The sequence below is a fragment of the Lepidochelys kempii genome, chromosome 8 (genome assembly GCF_965140285.1).
Source record: "Lepidochelys kempii isolate rLepKem1 chromosome 8, rLepKem1.hap1, whole genome shotgun sequence".
Lineage (NCBI taxonomy): Eukaryota > Metazoa > Chordata > Testudines > Cheloniidae > Lepidochelys > Lepidochelys kempii.
In genome coordinates, this window is record NC_136387.1 from 21817639 (window position 1) to 21838148 (window position 20510).

At 48.5% G+C, this 20510-nt stretch overlaps 1 long non-coding RNA gene across 1 annotated transcript; it reads left to right on the forward strand.

The window, feature by feature from the left end:
• Window positions 1–11161: 11161 nt before the first annotated feature.
• On the forward strand, window positions 11162–17316 carry LOC140916505 (uncharacterized). The gene is made up of 3 exons (XR_012160532.1): window positions 11162–11284; window positions 16702–16832; window positions 17001–17316. It is a non-coding gene; the product is annotated as an uncharacterized LOC140916505 (long non-coding RNA).
• Window positions 17317–20510: the final 3194 nt, after the last annotated feature.

Consider the following 20510-nt stretch of genomic DNA (forward strand, 5'->3'; position numbering starts at 1 on the left):
CTCCAAAGGGCCTCAGGAAGCCCACTTTAGCTTCCACAAGCCTGTGTGCTAAATGTATTGGCTCCTCACTAGTCACCCCAGGTGCATCATAAGTTAACCGTTTCACTGGTCTTATCACCCTGTCTCGTCTATTGAGAATCTCTGTTGCCGAAGTAAGGGGAACATCCTCTTGAGTGACGGATGGAGAGGCTTCCCTGGAGGGTCCCTCGGCTACTGGCGTAGGCCCCTGCACTCCTAGTTCTAACGCTGGAGGGTCCAAGGTGCCCAGGACATCCTCTACCTGTCTGTCCCCATTGTCCAATAAGCTGTGTGTGTCATCACAGGGGGGTCTCATCAGCAGCACCGGGGTATCAGAAAGGGGCCTAAATAGTTCCGCCATTGGGTTTAGGGCGGAAGAGGGAAAACTCTCGTTTGGTTCAGCTGATCGAGACTGAAATCTTGTCTCCATCCCAGGATACACCAGGGTTGTGTCTTCCTCCTCAGACTCACTCTCAGATGTGCAGAATAGGGGTAAGTTAGCTGCAGGGGGCCCACTGTCTGTGTTGGATGGCGGCTTTGGTCTAGCACCTCTGTTCTGCCCGGCGGCCCTGCCGTGGCCCATCTCACAAGGGGTGCTTACCAATTCCCCCACAGGGAGCAAAAGGTTTCTATGCACCGTCTTTATTTGCCCTGGACCGTCTTCAGGTTTGATCTTGTAGACCGGCAGATCTCCCAGCTTTTCCATCACCAGGTAAGGTATTGCCTTCCATCTGTCAGCTATCTTGTGTTTGCCAGCAATACCCAAATTTCGCAGCAGGACTCTGTCCCCCGGCTGGAGCTCCTGCGAACGCACTCTAGCATCATATCGATGTTTGTTGCGGTCTGCGTTCTTCCGAGCCGCAGCGGTAGCTAAGCGATAAGCATCCCGCAGCTTTTCTTTTAGTCGGGATACATATTGCTGATGAGTTTCATAGCTATCTCCATCCTCTGATACACCAAAGCACAAGTCTATGGGTAATCTTGGTTCTCGCCCAAACATCAAGAGATATGGGGTGACTCCCGTAGCATCGTTCTTTGTGGCATTGTAGGCATGCACCAGAAATGCGACATGCTGGCTCCAGGTTGCCTTCTGCTCTGGTCGCAAAGTTCCCAACATATCTAATAGGGTTCGATTGAACCTCTCTGGCTGAGGATCACCTTGGGGGTGATAAGGCGTTGTCCTAGACTTTTTAATTCCTGCTATCTTCAGCACCTCCTTCAGAAGGTGACTCTCAAAATCCCGCCCCTGATCAGAGTGTATCCGAGCCGGGAATCCATAGACTGAGAAATATTTGTCCCACAATACTCGAGCAACGGTGGTGGCCCTCTGATCACGTGTGGGATATGCTTGTGCATACCGTGTAAAATGGTCAGTCACTACTAGAATGTTTCCAACATTCCTCTTGTCTACCTCTACAGACAAGAAATCAATGCATACCAACTCCAAAGGTTTGTTGCTGGTGATGTTCTTGAGATATGCAGCCCTCGTGGGCAGAGTTTTCCTTTGAACACATCGAGCGCAAGTCTCACATTTCCTGCGAACATCTTCAGCCATTCGGGGCCAATAGAACCTACTACGAATAAGTTCCAGGGTCCTCTCCATCCCTAAATGCCCAAAGTCATCATGCAGGGCCCTCATGGCCAGGGCTCTGTACTTTTTTGGCAGTACTAGTTGTGCTCGTTGTTTTTGTAAAGGGTCAGTGGTCATTCGGTGTAGCACTCCCTGAATCAGTTTTAGTTTGGTCCATTCTCTCAATAGTAGTTTACCCTCCGGGTTAGGTGGGACAACCGCAGTTGGGCTTCGCCCCTCCCTTTTGGCAAGTAGTGTATCACGAATGTCAATATCTTGCCGCTGGGCTTCTTGCCAGTCAGCCGCATTGAGCATGGGCAAAGGAGATTGGTCTAATGCAATATAGTTCACCGAAGCAGAAGGCATGCATTCAGGGGGCAGGCCCAAAGCTTCTGCAACACATCCCTGAAAGTCTTCACGGGCCTCTGGCTCTCGGCGACTCACACTGCAAATAGCTCTCACTCCATCTGTGGGTATCACAGCAACTTCTGGAGCCTGCGGACGCCTGGACAATGCATCTGCATCTACATTGCTTCTCCCTGATCGGTACTGAATGCTGAACTCATAGCTAGCCAAGGCGGCCACCCATCTCTGCCCTGTAGCATCCAGCTTAGCACTTGTTAACACATAAGTCAGTGGATTGTTGTCTGTCCACACCTGGAACTGAGCACCATACAAGTAGTCTCGAAATTTCTCAGTGATGGCCCATTTCAAGGCCAAAAACTCCAGCTTGTGGGTGGGATAGCGAGTTTCACTATCAGACAATCCTCGGCTGGCAAAGGCTACAGGTTTACATTTGCCTTCCACTTCCTGGTACAGGACTGCTCCCAGACCCCCCAGGTCTGCAGGATTTGAAGATTCCCCCAGAAAAGACTGTCCAGCTGGGATCCCTGCAGGACTGATAGGGCCTCGAGCAGAGGTCATGGTGAGGATCGAAGGGGTGGAGTGTAAAGCAGTGCTTGACACTGGATCTCAAGTGACTATTATATTTCAGTCATTCTACCAACAGATGCTTAGGCACCTGCCTATACAGCCACTGACTGGCCTTGGCCTATGTGGCCTCAGCATGGATGAATACCCCTATCAAGGGTATGTCATAGTGCACCTGGAATTCCCAGAGGAGGTTGCTGGGGTGAGAGAAGAGGTAGACACAGCTGCCTTAATATGCCCTGACCCTAAAGGGACTTCTGATGTGTCTGTGCTGATAGGGACCAACTCCAGTCTCTTCAAGGTACTCGCAGATTACTGCAGAAGGCGGGCTGGGGACCAGTACCTGAATACCCTGATGATCCATACGCTTTGTGCTGAAGCCTATAGGAAAATTGAGAGCGCTAAAAGGGACACATCTGAGCTACCGCTTGGGGCACTGAAGTACGCGGGCACAACCCCCTTAGTAGTGCCTGCAAGGACGGAGCAAGAAGTGCTTGTCATGAGTACCTGTCTGAAAGGCAGTAAAGGGACGTTAGCAATGATAGAGCAGCCGATGGGAGGAGAGCTCCCTGAAGGAGTGCTGGTCCCCAGTGGAGTCATAACCCTACCTGCTGAAGCCCAGGAAAGGGTGACTATACTGATTGCTAATGAAACGAGTCGTGATATTTTTGTGAAGCAAGGACAAAAGATAGCAGACCTCTTTGAGCCTGAGTCGATTGTAAAACCCCAGTATGAAACTCCAGTTCCGGCAATAGACCCAGCAAAGTTTGACTTTGGAGATTCACCAGTGTCCGAGGACTGGAAAGATCGCCTGAGGAAGAAACTTTGTGAAAGATCCAAGGTGTTCTCACTGCATGAGTGGGATGTGGGATGTGCAAAAGGAGTAGAGCACAATATCAGACTACATGACTCTCGACCTTTCAGGGAGAGATCTAGGAAGATTGCTCTCTCTGAGATGGAAGATGTGCGACATCATCTTCAGGAGCTGGCTGCGAATGGCATCATTACAGAGTCCCGCAGCCCATACGCCTCACCCATCGTGGTAGTCCGCAAAAAGAATGGGAAAATCCGGATGTGTATTGACTACCGCACCCTAAACAGCCGTACGGTGGTCGACCAGTACACTATGCCTCGAGTGCAAGACGCCTTAGACTGTTTGCTGGGAAGCCAGTGGTTCTCTGTGTTGGATCTTCGAAGTGGATACTACCAGATCCCTCTGGGAGAAGAAGATAAGGAGAAGACAGCCTTCATCTGCCCATTAGGGTTTTATCAGTTCGAACGCATGCCCCAGAGCTCATCCTGACACTGCTTACATAACTGTCAAGAAAAATCAGGCAAGTCCAAATCATCAGACAGGGTTTGGATTGACTGAAGCCAGCCTGAAGGGGCAGAGAATGTCTGGGGTTGCAAGACAAGTGAGAGCAGATGTGGATCGCTCGCAGTGAGCACACAGGAAGATGGAAGGAAAATGAATATGAATGAACCCAGATCACATCCTGGTTTGTCCTGCTCTGAAGGTGCAGTAAACTAGAAGAGGCCACCTGCTGATGGTGACAGAGTGTTAGGGAATAGGCAGTAGGACACAAACTCCTTGCTCACTGGTTTTAATCTAGCGCCAATCAACAATGACCAGGTGTTGTTACCTACTGCAGCCCGGGGGTGACGCTGGCCTACATGAAATGAGCTCATAGGGAAGGTGTGGGAGGAGTTCTAAACTGTATTGTCCACAGCATAAACACAGTGCCTTTGGCAGCCTAAATACAGACAGCAGGTGCCAGGTCTGCCCCCTACTCTGTCCCATTTATACCGTTCCTGTTGAGTACAGCAAAAGTCTCAGTGTACCAAGGGAGACCTTGCCCAGGTGCAAGAGCAGAGTAGGGCTGACGTGGCCCGATGCTGCCCCCCTTGCCAGCTCTGGCACTGCAGGGTCAGAGCTGCAGGTGAGAGAGGGCATACCCCCAATGAGAGCTGCGTGGATTCTGGACTGCTATACAAGCAACCTACAGCCCTGGGGAGCCTGCCGTTGGCTAGAGAAGCCTGAATCGGGCTGCCCCTCTCAGGACCTACCGCCCAAATCTTGCCTCTTGGTACTAAATGGGCCAAGGACTTGGCCTGAGGAGGGGGTCCCTCTGGAGGTGCTTGGAAGGAGAAAGGCAGCCATTTCTAAGCCCCTCTTCTTACTCTGGCACAGAGGTAGCTGGCAGGGAGGGCTCAGCGGTAGGTCTGCAGGGAAAGTGCTTTATAATTCTGAGCGTTCCAGCTTCTTTCTGGCTCTATGGCAACAGGAGGCAACGCAATGAAGCTTTAATCTTTATTAATTGATCCATCATATAGCCCTGAGTACAGGAGGTTTATCCCTGAAACTTTGGCACAGCATCCGATGGGATGATATCCTTGGTGCGTGACATAGCTTCTATCCTCCAGAGTGCAACAGTCCTACACCCTGTTAGGATCACATGTCGGGGTGGTGGTAGAGGGGGCATGAGTCTGTTCCCTTTTCATGCCTGGATTTCTGTCCCAACCAAGGCTCAGGAGATGATAAAGGCTTGTTTGCTATGTGTATGCTGTTAATAAATCCAATTCGTATTTGAGAGTCGCATGCAGGGCGTTTGGCAAGGGAGGTTGAGGTGAGGAGACAGTTTGGATTTGTTGAAAGGGTTTATTTATGTAGCACCAATCACTAACGTCTAGGCCAGTGGTTCCCAAACTTGTTCTGCCGCTTGTGCGGGGAAAGCCCCTGGCGGGCTGGGCCAGTTTGTTTACCTGTCGTGTCCGCAGGTTCGGCCGATCGCGGCTCCCAGTGGCCGCGGTTCGCTGCTCCAGGCCAATGGGAGCTGCTGGAAGCGGTGGCCAGTACGTCCCTTGGCCTGCACCGCTTCCAGCAGCTCCCATTGGCCTGGAGCAGCAAACCGCGGCCACTGGGAGCCGCAATCAGCCGAACCTGCGGACACGGCAGGTAAAAAAACTGGCCCAGCCGGGCAGGGGCTTTCCCTGCACAAGCAGCAGAACAAGTTTGGAAACACTGCTCTAGGGGGTGCATTGCAGATACTCTCTCACTAACAGCTCCCCACAGCATCCTCTCACTTCCCAGAGGAGCTGTTAGTTTCTATTCCAGGGGAGCCCACAGCTCCAAATCCTGGGGTACCCTAAAAGCTCTCAGGGGTGCTGTAGGGCTGAGTTGGCGGAGGGGAAGAGTGCCTCCGTTGGGACTTTCATTCTCTTAGAAAGAGTCACCAGCTGATATAATTAATTAGAGGTCATCCCCGGCAGAGTCCCCTGCTGGAGTTTGCAGCCACCTGTGTCTGCATCAACTACCCTGATTTCAGCCCAGGCTTACTAGGCCTGATCCCCTATCAGTTATGCTGGAGTAAATCCAGGGTGACTCCAATGAAGCCAGAGGAGCTACATCCCTGCATAACGGGTGTAACTGAGTAGAGGATCATGCCCACGGGTGGAATTACTTGACCGCTGCCTCTCCCCCGGAGCCTCACCAGCTCAGATTCCCTCAGTGCTTGACTGCATGTGACCTAATGTAACCCAGGGCACAACTCACCCCCTGTAACACTTCTCCAGGGGGGAGGTCACATGGTATTATTAGACGGAGGAAAAAGAACTTGGCTCACTGCATCCTCGCCTTGGCTGCACCTGTGTCTGAATTTCCCTCCAGACCCTTTACCAGGGAACGAAAGTTCATGACTGAGCTACTTTTCCATCCCCTTTTTGGCGTTAGTCTTTCCAGGGCCTTGTTTGCCTGTGGAGGCTCAGACGCTCTGGCCTGCCCCATGCAGATGTCTGCCTGATGACAGAAGTGCCCTTCACGACTGCCCTTAACATTCTTCTCCCAGCTACCCGGGCGCTGCTGGAGGGCTCCTCACATGGCTTGCTGGACTAATCTTTTTCCTCTCCATTTTTCCAGCTGTCTGTAGCCCACCCACCTAGGAATCCATTCACAAGCACTGCTGACCTTTCCCAAAAGAAGTGTGGGTGCTGGGCTGGGTGCTCAGCAGGCACTGCCCACTGTGTTCAGGCCACCCCCTGAGGCTTGGTAGGGACCAGACCTGCTTTGCCCGGAAAATTCAAATAGGCAGAAGTCTAACCTCTCCAGTGGGGGTCTGCTTCCCAAAACTTCCACATCCCCTGTGCTGGGAGGTGAAAGGGTTAAATCTCTCCCCCTCCGAAAGTCTCCAGGACCCAGATCTTTAAAGGTAGTTAGGTTCCTAACTTCCATTGTCTGCCCTCCCTGCAGAGGCAATAAGGCAGGAAGATCCTGATCAAGAGATGAAAGAAGGTTGGTTTGAGGAAGGGAGAGTGTGTTGGGATTACTCTAAAAGGTGGAGAGAAGCCTGGGGAGCTACTTGCTTTTTCCTTGCTCTGAGGGACTTTTATTATCCTCAAGGAATGGGACTAGCTTTTGTCTAACTACTAAAGAGACTTCTTTAATCACAGGAGGCAGATCCGGTGCCTGGTGTGTCTAGGACCACTGAGCAAGCTAAGTTCTGATGCAGTGATGAATGCATATTCTCTGTTTGTAACTCCCTCCGGAGTCCTTGCCCATCAGCCTAAACCAGGGAGACTTTACATAAGCAGAGCTCACCTCTGAGGCAGAGGAAGTTTGGGGATTGATCCTAAGGGATCCCAGTAACAGGAATTCTCCCCCTCATTGCCTCCTCAAGCGTGAACTCAAAGGCAACCTCACACTGAACAAATAAAGTTATATTGAGGCAAGTAGGTCCAGAGAGTAGGGCACGGGATTGGGATTAGACAGTGATGGGTTTTATTCCCTCCTCTGTCACTGAACTACTATGATACCTTGGGCAAATTACTTCCTGTCTCTGTGCCTCAGTTTCCCTGATAAAATGGGAATGACAATACCAACCTCTGTGAAGTACTTTGAGAGCAATGGAGTTAGACCTGCCAACTTCCCCCTCTAGTATTAAAGTCTTAGTAGAAGAAAGACAAAAGGCTTCACTGAGTGGGAAATTTCCTCTCATCCCTCTGTGCTCATCTGGGTGAGAAAGAGCTGTGTGCCCTGTTCAAATGCTGGGTTCAGTCTATGCCAGATTTATTTCTCTGTCTTTTGCTGATCAGGGCATACTTTACAGTGGCAGAAAAATGCTTTAGCTGAAGGCTGTCTGCTTGTGATTCATAAATGAGATTATCATTTATTACAGTAGAAATTGCACCGTAAACAAAGGAGATACAAGCAACCATTCACTTGGCAAGAATCCACGGGTGGCTGTTTCTCGAGACCCTCTACCTCATGGGAGCTGGCTTGCAAATGCTCAACTACTCTAACATGTGGTCAGGAGTTTGGACTTCCTATCCAAGCAGACCCAGAGGGGATTAGCTTTAAAGGGGATACTGGCAGCACAGATACCATGGTGATGGCAGTGGCATATGACCCCAAAGAGAACAGAAGAGCATCAAGCATCCTCTCCTCCATTACCTCAAAATAAACTGCACTTCTGAGTCAGGAAGAGCTCCCACCAAACACAGGCTGCGATACTGACTCTGTATTGAATCTTTAAGTAGTTCTACCCTCCACAATCACCAAACTCAGGGTGGAGTACACTCCTTAACACCAGATGACCTCACATTGTTTGTCCACTGCATTACTGCAATCAAGCAGGGGGAAGCAACTGAAATCTGCCTGCTGCCCACTTCCAGCAGGCCTCCTAGACTAGGAATCAAATGACAGGATAACCTGTCTACTGAGTTAACTTATATGACCTTCATTACTATAGTATCTGGGTGAGCCAGATCTAACTTTAGGCCACTCAGCTTTGGTGTCCCCCTTGACTCACTGTCTTTGTAAGATAACCCTCTAGAGAAACAGACTCATTAGTGGGCTATTATTAAAAGAAATGGATATACATATCATCAAGCTATACTGCCTAAAGAGGATACAGATAGATCCAATTAAAGATGTAAAACAAAGATTTTTATGCTTGCTTAGCTCTTGAGCACAGTCCAAAACTATAATCCAGGTTACAGTCTAACTTTTCTACACTCTGATCTGTTCCCTTCAATTGTCAAACAGAAATGACTTTAGAGTCCTGTCTCAGGCCTTTTGTACTGTACCCTGTGCCCTTACTGCCTTATTTCCTGCTAACAGCTGGTCATCATGCAGGCGTTTCTGTAAATTTGCCTCAGCTGAGCTTAGCTAGTGGCAATAGTTAGTAGCTGAGTGTTTCAGAGATCTAGTGTTTGGCAACTGAACTAGGGCAAGGAAGCTGTTTCCTCATCACCTAAAATAACTCTTAACTTTGTGGGTTAGCGAAAATGGGGTGGAGCTAGGCTAAAGATTTTCTATTTCACAAAGAGATTCTAGTCCAGAGCTTAGCTGAGTTGTGTTCCTGCTGTATCACTCCATTATCTAAGGAGCCTCTTCCATAGGAAAGGGTAGGTTTCAGCTCTGTGCTGGGGAAAGGATGGAACATTGCAGACTTCTAAAGGAAAAGATAGCAAGAGAGAAGGATCATTCTTATGCTGTGTATCACCCACACTCATCCATGCCTGTACCACGGTGCTTAGAAGAGGGGATACAGAATGAGAAAACCCAGGGCCTGAGCATCTGCAGCTCCCATTGACTTCAATTGGGAGTTGAGGGTTCCTCAGTATCACTAGAAGTCTAGGTTCTAGTGCCTTGTGGGGGTGAGCAATGGGATGCTTGCATCTCTCGCCTCAGCAGGAGCGCTGCTCTCAGGGGATCTCTAAACAAAGAGCAAACAAGGGTATAGCAAGGACACTAGAGCCATCTTGGCACTGGGACCCCAGCAGACTAGAGAGGTGGTGAGGGACCACAGTGTTTACTGACAAGGGTAAGGCACTCTGGCTACAATTTCGATAAAGAGCTAGTGGTTTTGGGGGGAGGGCTCAGTTTTGGGGTGTTCAGACTCAAATACTATAAAGCTGGCTGATTTTCAGAGGCAGCTCCGGAGCTTGGCACTTTCAGGAAACCAGGCCCTTCTAAGGTATAACCAGCTCAGCTGAGCAGAGAAAAGTAATTCTGTTTCCCAGAGGATTTTGATATTTTGGCATTTGGTTTCATTCTGATTAAAAACAACCCTCCCCTTCCCACCTCCCCCAGGCTCCCAAATTTGGAAATTCACCTCTAAAGGGTCTGGATCCTGCCTGGTTGGTTGCCCTAGTGCTGTGAAACCTCGAAGCTCTGATGTCCCCATTTCAGGGGCAATCCACTTGGTGGGCTGCAGACCCTTGGGGGGTGGGGTGCGCTGCCCTGAAGCCACAGACCCTGTGAGCCCAGGCTGTCTAGCAACTGGCTTAGCAGGCAGGATTCTGTTCCGAAAACTGAACTATCTCTAGAAAACATTTTGATTTTGTGGAATTGGAAAATTCTGATGAAACGATGTTTTGTTGAAATTTTTCCAACTAGTTCTAGTCTCAGGTCGGGCGCCTAGAAGCACTGTTGAAAATCCTGCCCCGTCTCCTAGAGTGGCTCCTGGTTAGCGCTCTGCCACGTCTTACCCTCTAGCTTTACTGTATTCTATTTCTAGGCATGTCTGAGTTAAGAAGCTATTATGTCATTCAGTTTATAATCACTGCTGTGAATGTACAGATTCGAACTGAAAGCAAAGAGAGGGCGATATTTCTCCCTCTAGCTTATGGCAGAGCTGTGGGAGTAACTGCTGCAGAAGGACATCAAGCTAAATATTATGGCTGGCTCTGACAAAGGTCCAGATTACTTTACGACCACCATCCATAACATTTGCAGCTCTGCAGGCTCTGGACGGAATTGTAAAGGGATTGAAAGCTCAAGCTTCAGGGCCTCAGCTGATTGCCCGGGGTAAGGGAAAAGAAGAACAGAATTGCACACTTGGCTTTACAGGGTTGTTTTATCTTCTGATGTATCAGGCATTACTTTAGCTAGAGCTGGAGGCAAGACACTGGACTTGACAGTCCAATGATCTAATCAAGTTTGACAACATGTGTTCCTACGTGAAGGGTTAACTCAAGCAAAATTAGTTCCTCTGTTTTTGGATGAATTGTTCTACTTTCTTTTCCCAGCAGTTAAAAATTGTCCTTGCCTGATATACATTTGCATCTCTCAGACTCAGTTTGTTGGGGTTTGGGTTTATGAATTTGTTGCCAGGGAAATTAAATGTGAGAGGCAATAACTTCCCCTTGTGTTGAGAAGACAGTAATTCTAAAGAGAAGGTTCAGGTATGACAAAGTCTTGGAAAAATAATGGAACAACAACAAAAGTAGCTCTGGCGTTAAGTTGAATTAATTGCAATATAATCGTGAAAAGTGTGTACTTGGCTGCCAAGATCAGCTACTGTGATGAGAAATCGTACATTTATGCTTCATTCTGCAGGCAAATCACTGTAAGATCTGTCCTTGGTGGGGAGGATTCATCATCTGTTTGCATAAAGAACATTTGTTGTGTTTGTTTTACAGTTTGTGTCAGAATCCCTTGTTTTAGTTATGATACTTTTGTCCCTAAACAGCCAAAGTGCATAGTCGCTGCAGCACACCCAGCTGCTACCAGGCTATATGGCAGAGGATGTAACTGGAAACCAAACCCAGCTCTCCTGCACGATGGCACTGCAAGCTGTCTGGACCAACCCAGCTTCCTCCACTTAGAAGCAGAAAACCTGTAGCCTGCTTAAAATAGTAAGGAGGGGGAGAGTCTATGCTGCAGAAAGTGGCTCCAAGGCTAACACTTACGAACAAAGCCACTGATTCCAGCCTACCCAGGGTATTGCCAACTTCTCCAGTTACCTACAGGATTCAAAAGTGCAGGTTGGTATGTCTGCCAGGGCCGGACATGGCTGGGTCCCCTCCTGCTTGGAGCTTCTAGGCACTGCTATAATGTTAGTGATAAGAATAATAGTGACCCAAAGCCTGCTTCCTGGGAGTCTGCTGGGATTGGCCTGTGTCCGTCTATCAAATACGCAATGTGTTGCATTACACTGAAAGAATTCTCAGTCGGCCTGTACGCTCCATGGGCCTGAGCCACGGTAGCTCTGTGGCCCATTTGCACTGATTTTGTTGGTACAAAGAGAGCGGAAACCAGCCACACCGAGCCCACCTTAGAGCGGAAACCAGCCATACCGAGCCCACCTTAGAGCCATCCCTGTCGGATGTAGTGCCCCTGTTTGTCATTATGTGATCTCCAGCTGACCCCAGATCTAGGAGAGAAAACCTCCTCACTGTTGTCTCTTCAATGAATTTGGTCCATGACTGTGACTCCTGGGTGCTATAATAATAGAAATAATTGATGATGATTGATAATATGCCTGCTGCACAAGAGCATGTGCATGCTGCCCCTGAGCGGTGTATTCACATTGCCCTCTAGTATGTGGGAAAGCAGCCCTAAAATATCCCTGTGGTTTGGTCTCCTAGTTGTGCTGGTCTATGGTCCACACTGCAAATCTGGGCTGTTTTAGTTCTTCCCAGTGCAGCTGCCCTGGGATAAGAGTCCCTCCAGAGGGTTACTGAAGTGAAAGCTACACGCTGGCTGCAGGCAGAGGGTGAACTAAGCTAATGGATTTAGATTGGGCATTGCAGCTGTGAAATTCCAACTCGTTCCAAGACACCAGTGGGACATGCAGTCCCCTGGAGGGTCTAAACTTGAGCTGAACTCTCGCTTCTTTTGTAATAAATGGGGATTCAATCCAACCATTGTGCCTTTGAAACCAAACCTGAGATCCCAGGAATGGGCAAACCTCTAGGAGCAAAGTTGGTTCCAAATTACACCAGTGGGCTTCTTTGTAAGGTTTTTTGCAGCCACTAAAAACCTACAAAGTTATAACCTGAGCTGTGTGTTACAAGGGGACTTGGTAAGCCAGCTCCTGACCCAACATTTCCATTAAGAACAAAACTTTCTAGAGTAGCAGCCATGTTAGTCTGTATCTGCAAAAAGAACTTTCCATAACCCTTACTCCAGCAGACCTCACTTGACATGGTATGAGCTCAGTGTAAAGGCGAGGAGGGCTGAGTTAAGGGGTCTCTGTTTCCTAAATTAGTCCTGACAGGTGTCTCTGCTATCCTGGCTCCAATATTGTCCTGCTGAATGGCGGTCATTAGGATAGTGTGATCACATCACATTAAGTCTAAACAGAACCCTTTCCCTAGTGATGTGCAGGTGTTGTGTCCAAACACCTGCATTTGAGCTCACTGAAACAGCAGCAGGAAGCTCTTCTTCAGAAGGAAGGAGCTTAATCTTTGGAGTATCTGACAATGGCTGGGATTCAGTGACTGCTAAAGGTGTTTTGTCTGCAGACTCCTAATGATCAACAAGTGCCTGTCCTGATGGAGGCAGTGTACTCTAGTGGCTAGAGCACTTAGGAGATCTGGGTTTTGTTCCTGGCTCTGCCCTGGACCTGCTTGACCATCTTGAGCAAGTCCATTTCCCCCCACTCTGTGCCTCAGTTTCCCCATCTGTAAAATGGGGATAATGACTTACCTCCTTTGTAAAGCACTTTGAGATCCACTGATGAAAAGCTGACCTAAGAGCTAGGTATTGCCATTTTTATCATCCATTTCTGATAGAATTCAGCAAAGGAACATTAACTGGCTCTTGTAGAGGCAATTGTTGTCACTGGTTATTTAAAGAAAACCAAATCCTCAAGGTAGAAACTTTCAACTATGCAAAAATCAGGCAATGAAAGTGCTTCTAGATCCAATTCATAACATTAGTGTAGGCTAATTTTGCCTACAGTGAGTGATTTTGTGGAAATTGGCCTCTTCAAGGTATTTGATGAGGACTGGATACTGAAAGTGATATGTGTGGGGACATAACTTGAAGATTTTCTATTTCAACAGAAGACCTCTTTATGTCTACTTCACTTCCTCCGAGCTCTTCCTTGTTTTAGATCCATTATGGGTGATTTGCTATGGCTTTAGGGGAGAAGTTGCCTCCCCCCCCCAACTTTTCATAGTCTATATTAGTGGTCTCCAAACTTTTTGGATTGCGCACCCCCAGGGCCAGCTCTAGGGAAGCAAAAAGAAAAAAAAAAAAGAGAAGAGGTGCCGCCGAATATGAAGCGGGGAGAGCCGAGGTGCCACCGAAGAATCAAAAGTCCGGGAGATCTGCTGCCGCTATGCCAGCGGCACTCCTTCGGCGGCGCTCCTCCTGCCGTGCACCCCCAGGGATGGTCTTGCGCACCCCACTTTGGAGACCAATGGTCTATAGCAGTAGTTCTCAAACTTTTGTACTGGTGAAGCTTCTAAGTGCGACCCCCCACTTATAAATTAAAAACACTTTTAAATATATTTAACACCATTATAAATGCTGGAGGCAAAGCGGGGTTTGGGGAGGAGACTGACAGCTCGCAACCCCCCATGTTATAACCTCCTGACCCCCAGTTTGAGAACCCCTGGTCTATATGCCCCATTAGGTCTTCCACTCCACACACCCCGACTTTGCAGAATATAAACTAATCACAGAGGATATCCTATATGCTGACACAACTTTGCCCTGCCCTGGAAATTTTTCTGAAATGAGGCCCCTGTGTAGATCCTGTCCTTGTTATGTTTTCCACACATAAGGAGTGACCATATAGTTTCAGTCTTAATTGCTTTTATTTTAGGCTTAACGAGAACAAAAGTAAAGTCTCCATAAGAGAATAGGTACAGCCTGTGTATGTTTTCTCTAGAACAGGCTGAGTCTGACTGGCAGTTTCCCCCAGAACATCAAAGCCTTCTAGAACTTTAAAGGCATAGAGCGGATAAAGCAAAATCATGTCTCCCTCGCTACATATACTGCAATACTCTCAGACAAAGCATGTGCTAAAATAGTAACAAGAGGACAATGCACTGGTTTTGAAATTATATGGTTCTACCATCTTTGTCTAAATAAGGGGTGGGGGGAAATCATTTGACCTAAAAAAACAAGGGGGGAAACCACATTGAATCCATCCCCAACGCTAAGCAAGAAAACAAACTGATTCTGAATTCAGGATCCTCTAATTCACAGAGGATTATCCATGTAATAAAATTAGTGCACAAAGGAGAAGGTGTTAAAGGGCCAAAAAAAGAAAATGTCCTGTACTGTACCCGACGGAACTGTTTGAATGGTCTCTCCACTCATTTTAAAGGGCTGAAACTCTGACCAATAAGAATCAGCTTCATTAAATATCAGCACTGGCTTCTGAAGGGGGTTACTCAGAGCACTTCTCTGCATGGCTCTAGCACCTAGAGTGCTCTTGCTGTTCACAGGTATTTTATACCAGTGCAGACAACTGGGCTCTGGGAATGCACTGCGGGTTCTGGACATGCTTCGGGAAATGCACCGAGTTCACTGTTAGCTGGGGAGAGTTTTCCTGTTATGATGGATGTGCTAGGTTTTCAGTTAAAATTTACCAGCCCGAGATGATAACTTACAATAGAAACTCACTGTGTTAGTCAGGTGCTGTGGTGTGGGTAACGGGTGGGGAGCACTGACTTTTCAGTAGTGTTCACTGTAGCCTGAAGTCACAAATTAGCCCTGGAACGACTCTTTAGGTCACCTTTCTATAGTTTATATAGAGTAGCAGTCACTTCCTTGTGGGGGGACGAGGGGGCCATGGGACACCGATCCCCGTACCTTGTCAGGCACACTGCTCCCAGGCAAGTGCTGTAGGTGCTTCAGCTACTGGATCACAATCAACATTCTGCCCACTGCCTCCAGCCACCACACTCCTGTCAGGGGCCCTTGCCCTGCTGACTCCATAATCCACTGCTTCCCAACTGCCAAGGAACCTCCCTGCACCCAGTTCCCTGTCTTCCTCCTGATTCCTCCTTAGCAGATTCATCACATTGCTCTCTGCTGACCTATTACTGTTCAGTAGGTTCATTACAATAAATAGTAAAGACATACTGAAGTAGACCCACATCTTTCTGCCAGTGCATTTCTAACATGTCCATCACTGTGGCAGCAGGGTGCCATAGTGTCTCGTCATTCGTCTTAAAATCATAAAATACATAACGTGGGGCACGTGAAACTACCTAGATACATAATAATCAAGCCTGAACCAGTGGGCTTTGTGACTAGTGCTCTGCATGGAGCCCTGAGTTCCACTTCCCATCCCATTTCTCTATCCCCATGAGCCAGGAGGGAATTGGAGGACTCTAGAATAGTGACATGGTTACCAAAACCTGGGCAAGAGGAGATGGGAGCAGCAATCAGGACCTCCAAAAGAGGGAGGGGGAAAGGTATACGAAGAAGATTTTTCATGTTGTCTCCACAGTCATCTTGATGTGTGACTCAGTCATGTTTTGTGTTATGCCTGACTCTCTGATCATGGGAATGCTGCATGCAAAGTATTCTCTTATATGCTTGAAAATTCCTTTGTTTGCCATGTTCTTTGTTAGGCCCCTTAGCAGCCTATAGGGATGGAGCAAGTTCTTTACTGTTAAGCCTTAAGTAGAGCAAGCTGGGGTAGGGAATAACATTTTTAGCCTTGGCTAATGACTAAAGAAAGGGTTAATCCTTCACTGCCCTATAAGCATTGGGCTCTGGCAAAGGGAATATCCCCTATCTCTTGGGCAAAATCCATCTGGACAATGAAGGAGCACCATGATGGTTTCTGAGATGAATCAAATCTATATCCAGTCCTTCTCAAGTGAAAAGAGAGTGTCCACAGCTGGGTGTGTTGTGCTGTGGCCTTGAAATGGAGGGTAAAGGGTGCTGGAGGCTCTGAAAGGAATGCTGAGGTTCCCGGAGTGACAATATGGAGGGCAGTGTGTGAATGAACACAAGTGGGCAGCGTTTCCCAGCAGCTATTCCCCTTCCATCACTGGGGACATTAACAAAGAAGCAAAGTGCAGGTGATAAGATTTGTTCTGAGTTGTTCTAATTAGAGAGAAATTGGACAAGACTTTTTGGTGGATGTACTGAATGTGCTCTCTGTTCAATTAGTTTTTTCTCTTTCTAATTCTCCCAGCTTGAGCCTAAGCTGCAGAGAAAGGAAATCATCTCCCTGTCATTTCAATTGGGAGCTGGTAGAAAAGGAAAGTCACGCTGAGCAGCACTAGCTGCACAGTTGGTGAGCAGTTTCCTAGCTACGGGCTTTGCAGAAATACAAGTTAACAGCAACAAAATGATCAGTGCCTGAAACACTCTCGAGGTTTCACTTCCCCCTTCCAAACCTGCTGAGTGTGATGTGGTCATGAAGTTCACCTAGGACTCTGGCTGTAATGATGGTGGGGCTGAATCTCATATGCATTCCCCACAGCTCCTCTTCTGCTGTAGCCTATGTCTATGGGAGACCCCTTTTCACCAGGAAAAGAAAGACAGCATCTGCCAAGACTACAGTCAGCACCACATCGTGGACTGAGGACCCAACAGAAGCTCAAAATATTCCAGGTTAGCTCTACTAGGCCACATTTGCTGCATGCAACTCGGTTGTTTACCTTTGGCAGCTCTGTCCTGTCTAACTAGTTCCACTTGTATCCTTTTCCATGTTTCTTTGCCTGTAGACCACTACCAACTGCCTCCAGAACTTGTGCTTCTGATTATGTTTCTGTCTCACAGGCTGGAATCATTTCCTAAGGACTCTTAATTGACTTCGTAAACAATCCATTCCACCCAATCCAGTTCCTGGCCAAAGGAGTTTCCTATTCTGATCATTTGGTAAGGACAAAATGCTCTGTTGGTTTTGTATTATTATACACAGAAAAAGAATCCATCTACACACACACACACACACCCCATCTTACAAGCTTGTCTGTGACTTGTTAACACTAAATCAGTCCTTCTCCTTTGATCCTCCCAACTCGATCGAATCACAGAAGGATTAGGTCTACATCTAAGTCAGGGCTAGAGCTAGGTGAACTGTATTAAACAGATTTTTGCCCTTTTGTCTCTGAACTGACTCTTTCGCTTTTTACAGATGCTTCCATATGCAGTATTTAGCAAATGGTTCACAGAAGCCTAGCTCAGCCAATGGGCAGCTGCTTGAATGTTATTGGCTGTGCCTACAGCTTCAGGTGTTCATTAGGCATAGTTTACTATTCCCACTTTGTGATTGGCCATCTAAATCACACTGGTATTGTTTCTGCTCCCTGACTGGATGTCTCCTAACCCCACAAAGAGCTTTCAAACTAACCGGGCTGTAATGTATTCTAGAGTCCATTCCCTGTCTATGAAGTCCAAGACAGGATTTAGGGGACCCTTTGGTGACATTAAGCAACACAGTCTATATTGGTCAATCAGAATCTGCCTTTCCAGAGAAATCCACAGGCCCTGATGGGTGTCCAGAAGCCTCAATAAAGAATCCCCATTGTATTTACTGAAGCAGAGGGACACAACACGTGCAAATCCTTCCAGCACCAACAGTTGTGCAAATATACATTTAAATATGTCTTCAGGGCACGCTCTCTTGTGAGGTTTCTCATATCAATATTGGCAGCGTGCAGACAAAGGGTCACAAATACCATTTCCCAGCTCCAGCCAGGACCCAGGGAGTCCAATTTCACTAGTCCTGGCTGCCATTAAAAAAGCAGCTTAGGAGATCCTCAAAAGACAGTGAGTTTTGGATCTGTGCTCTGGTCTCAAGTGCTTTGGAGTGTAATGTCTGGGATATAAATAAAGCCCTTATTCCTCTGCAGAACTCATCTCTCAGATGCTGTGAGAACCAGTTCATATGTGCAGAAGGATATCATTCTGAGGTAGGGTCATCCGAGCCAAAGGGATGGGTCACAAGTGTTTTGCCCGCACATGTTGACTGTGCATTCTCCCTGTGGGGGAGCGAGGAAGAGCAGTCTCTCAGACATCTGATGTCCCTGGGTGAAGAGCAGGGGGCGAACTGATCACACATTCTCAGATTAGAAAAGAGCTGGAAACTACAGACCACCTCGGCGTTCACACTATAATGGAATACAAGAGGCTTGCTTGATTCCTGCTGGGACTGATGCTTACACTTTGGACACTTCAGAACAAGTTAAGCCTTCAGGTATAGAACTGCTAGGGAAAGACTGTTAGAAAGGATATATAAAACAGAGGCATGTCATTTTCACCAGTCCCATTGTTCTGGTTTCCAAGAAGGGCTTCATATTGGGAAATCAACCTCATACACTTCTCTAGCTCGAGTACAAGCATCTTGAGAGGGAGAGACAGGGCCAGCCCTAGGGAAAATGGTGCCCTGGGTGAACTTGTATTTTGGTGCCCCGGCCCCTGCTGCCTCCCCCACCCTGCATCCTCCCATCACTGCTGGCCCACGCTGCCTCCCTGGACTCCACACCCACACTATATCACACCCAGGCTCTGCTGCCTCCCTTCCCCCCATTGCCCCACATTCCCTTCCACAGCCTTGCACCCTAGGCCTGCCCCACTTCTTGCCTCTTGACTTTGGTGCCGCCCTGACCATGGTGCCCTGGGTGGATGCCCATGTCACCCACTCATAAGGCCGGCTGTGGGGAGAGATGGGAAGGAATAATCCATATGTCATAGGGCAAACTCCTGAGTCAGGAAATCCATGGATCACAGATTGCATTTATCACAGAATCCATATCTGACAGGAATCTCTACCACACAGACTGAATTCTCTAGGAGTGTGTCTGAGGAAGCTGTCACACAAATGTAAGGGGACTGTTGCCCCCTTACTAACATTCAGTGCGGTGTTTTGGTTGGCTAGCTCCCAGTACTAAAAGGGGAAGGGTCTATGGGAAATCAGGACCCTGAGATGGACAGTCTCCAGGAACAATGGGGAGAGGCCAATGCTCCAGGTCAACCTGAATGACAGGGCGAGCAGGCTAATCAGGGAGTCAGGAGGCCAGGGAGGTCCCATCCTCCGTGTGAGCTGGAATTGCCTGGGTCAGACAGAGTGGGGCTGAGCTAAGGAGAAAGCGAGGGCCCAAGCTGAGCTGTGCAGGATGCAGAGAGAGCAGACCCTGGCCTGGGAGCAGAGCTGCAGCCCGAAGGCCAGAGGCACAGCCCAGAGAGAGCAGCCTTGCCCTGGGAGCAGAGCTGCAGCAACCAGAGCCAGAGGGGCCAGAAAAGCAGCCCATGAAGCAGGTCAGTGCTGGGAGCAGAGTCACAGAAGCAGCCTGCAGAGCAGACCTGTCCTGGGAGCAGAGCTGCAGCAACCAGAGGAGCCAAAGAAGCAGCCCAGGGACCTGAAGGCAGAGAAGCAGCAGCAGTGCAGAGACAGAGTGGCGCAGCTGGGGCTGGAGCGATCTGGAGCTGGGTGCGGTGAGCAATTGGGGAGAGCGAGGGGGACCCTGGATAGCAGGCCCAGCAGAGGGAGACGCCTCAGCCAACGGGCTCTGCAGGCCAGACTTGGATCATAACCTCGACAGGACGGGGGCGATGCTGGGAAGAAGGGTCCTACCACTTAGAGCCTGAGAGCGTGTGGCCACCGCCAGAGCAAGTGTCCAACCCACAGCATCCCTGCAGCACAGCCAGGGCCTGAGAAGAAGGCCTGGGACTTGCAAGGAACAGACTGTGAACTGCCTGGACATTCCAGAGACACTGTTTGTGATGTTCCCTGCCACAGAGCGGGGTGATGTGTTTCTTTTAACCTTTCCCATTTTCCCTTATTCTTTTTAAAATTAATTGTTGATTAAATAGCTTGCATTTGCTTTAAATTGTATGTAATGGTAAGTGGGTCAGAGAAGTTCCCAGTGCAGAGAGAGAAACCCGGAGTGGGAACACCCTAGCCCCTGTCCTAGGTGACCACAGCAGGGTTGGGGGTTGAGCTCCTCAGGAATCCGGGGCCCAGCCTTGTTGGGGTTACGAGGACTCTGCCAGACAGAAAAGTGGAAGGTGAGTCCTCAAGGGCAGGGTGGCCACTGGGTAAAGGAAGTGGGAGCGAGGACTCAGATCCTTTCGCTAGCCCACTTCACCGGGGTAGTGCAGAAGCCAGGAAGGTTCCCCACAAGAGCGGGACTATTCCCCCGCTTACACAAAGATGACTGTTTACCTGATCCCAGATTTCTATATCATATAAGAACATAGGGGAGGAGAGTGTTGTTAGTCAGGGTTTCTGGGTTCTTTTTTAGTTCTGCCACTGATTTGGTGGCCCTTGGGCAAGTCCCTTCATCT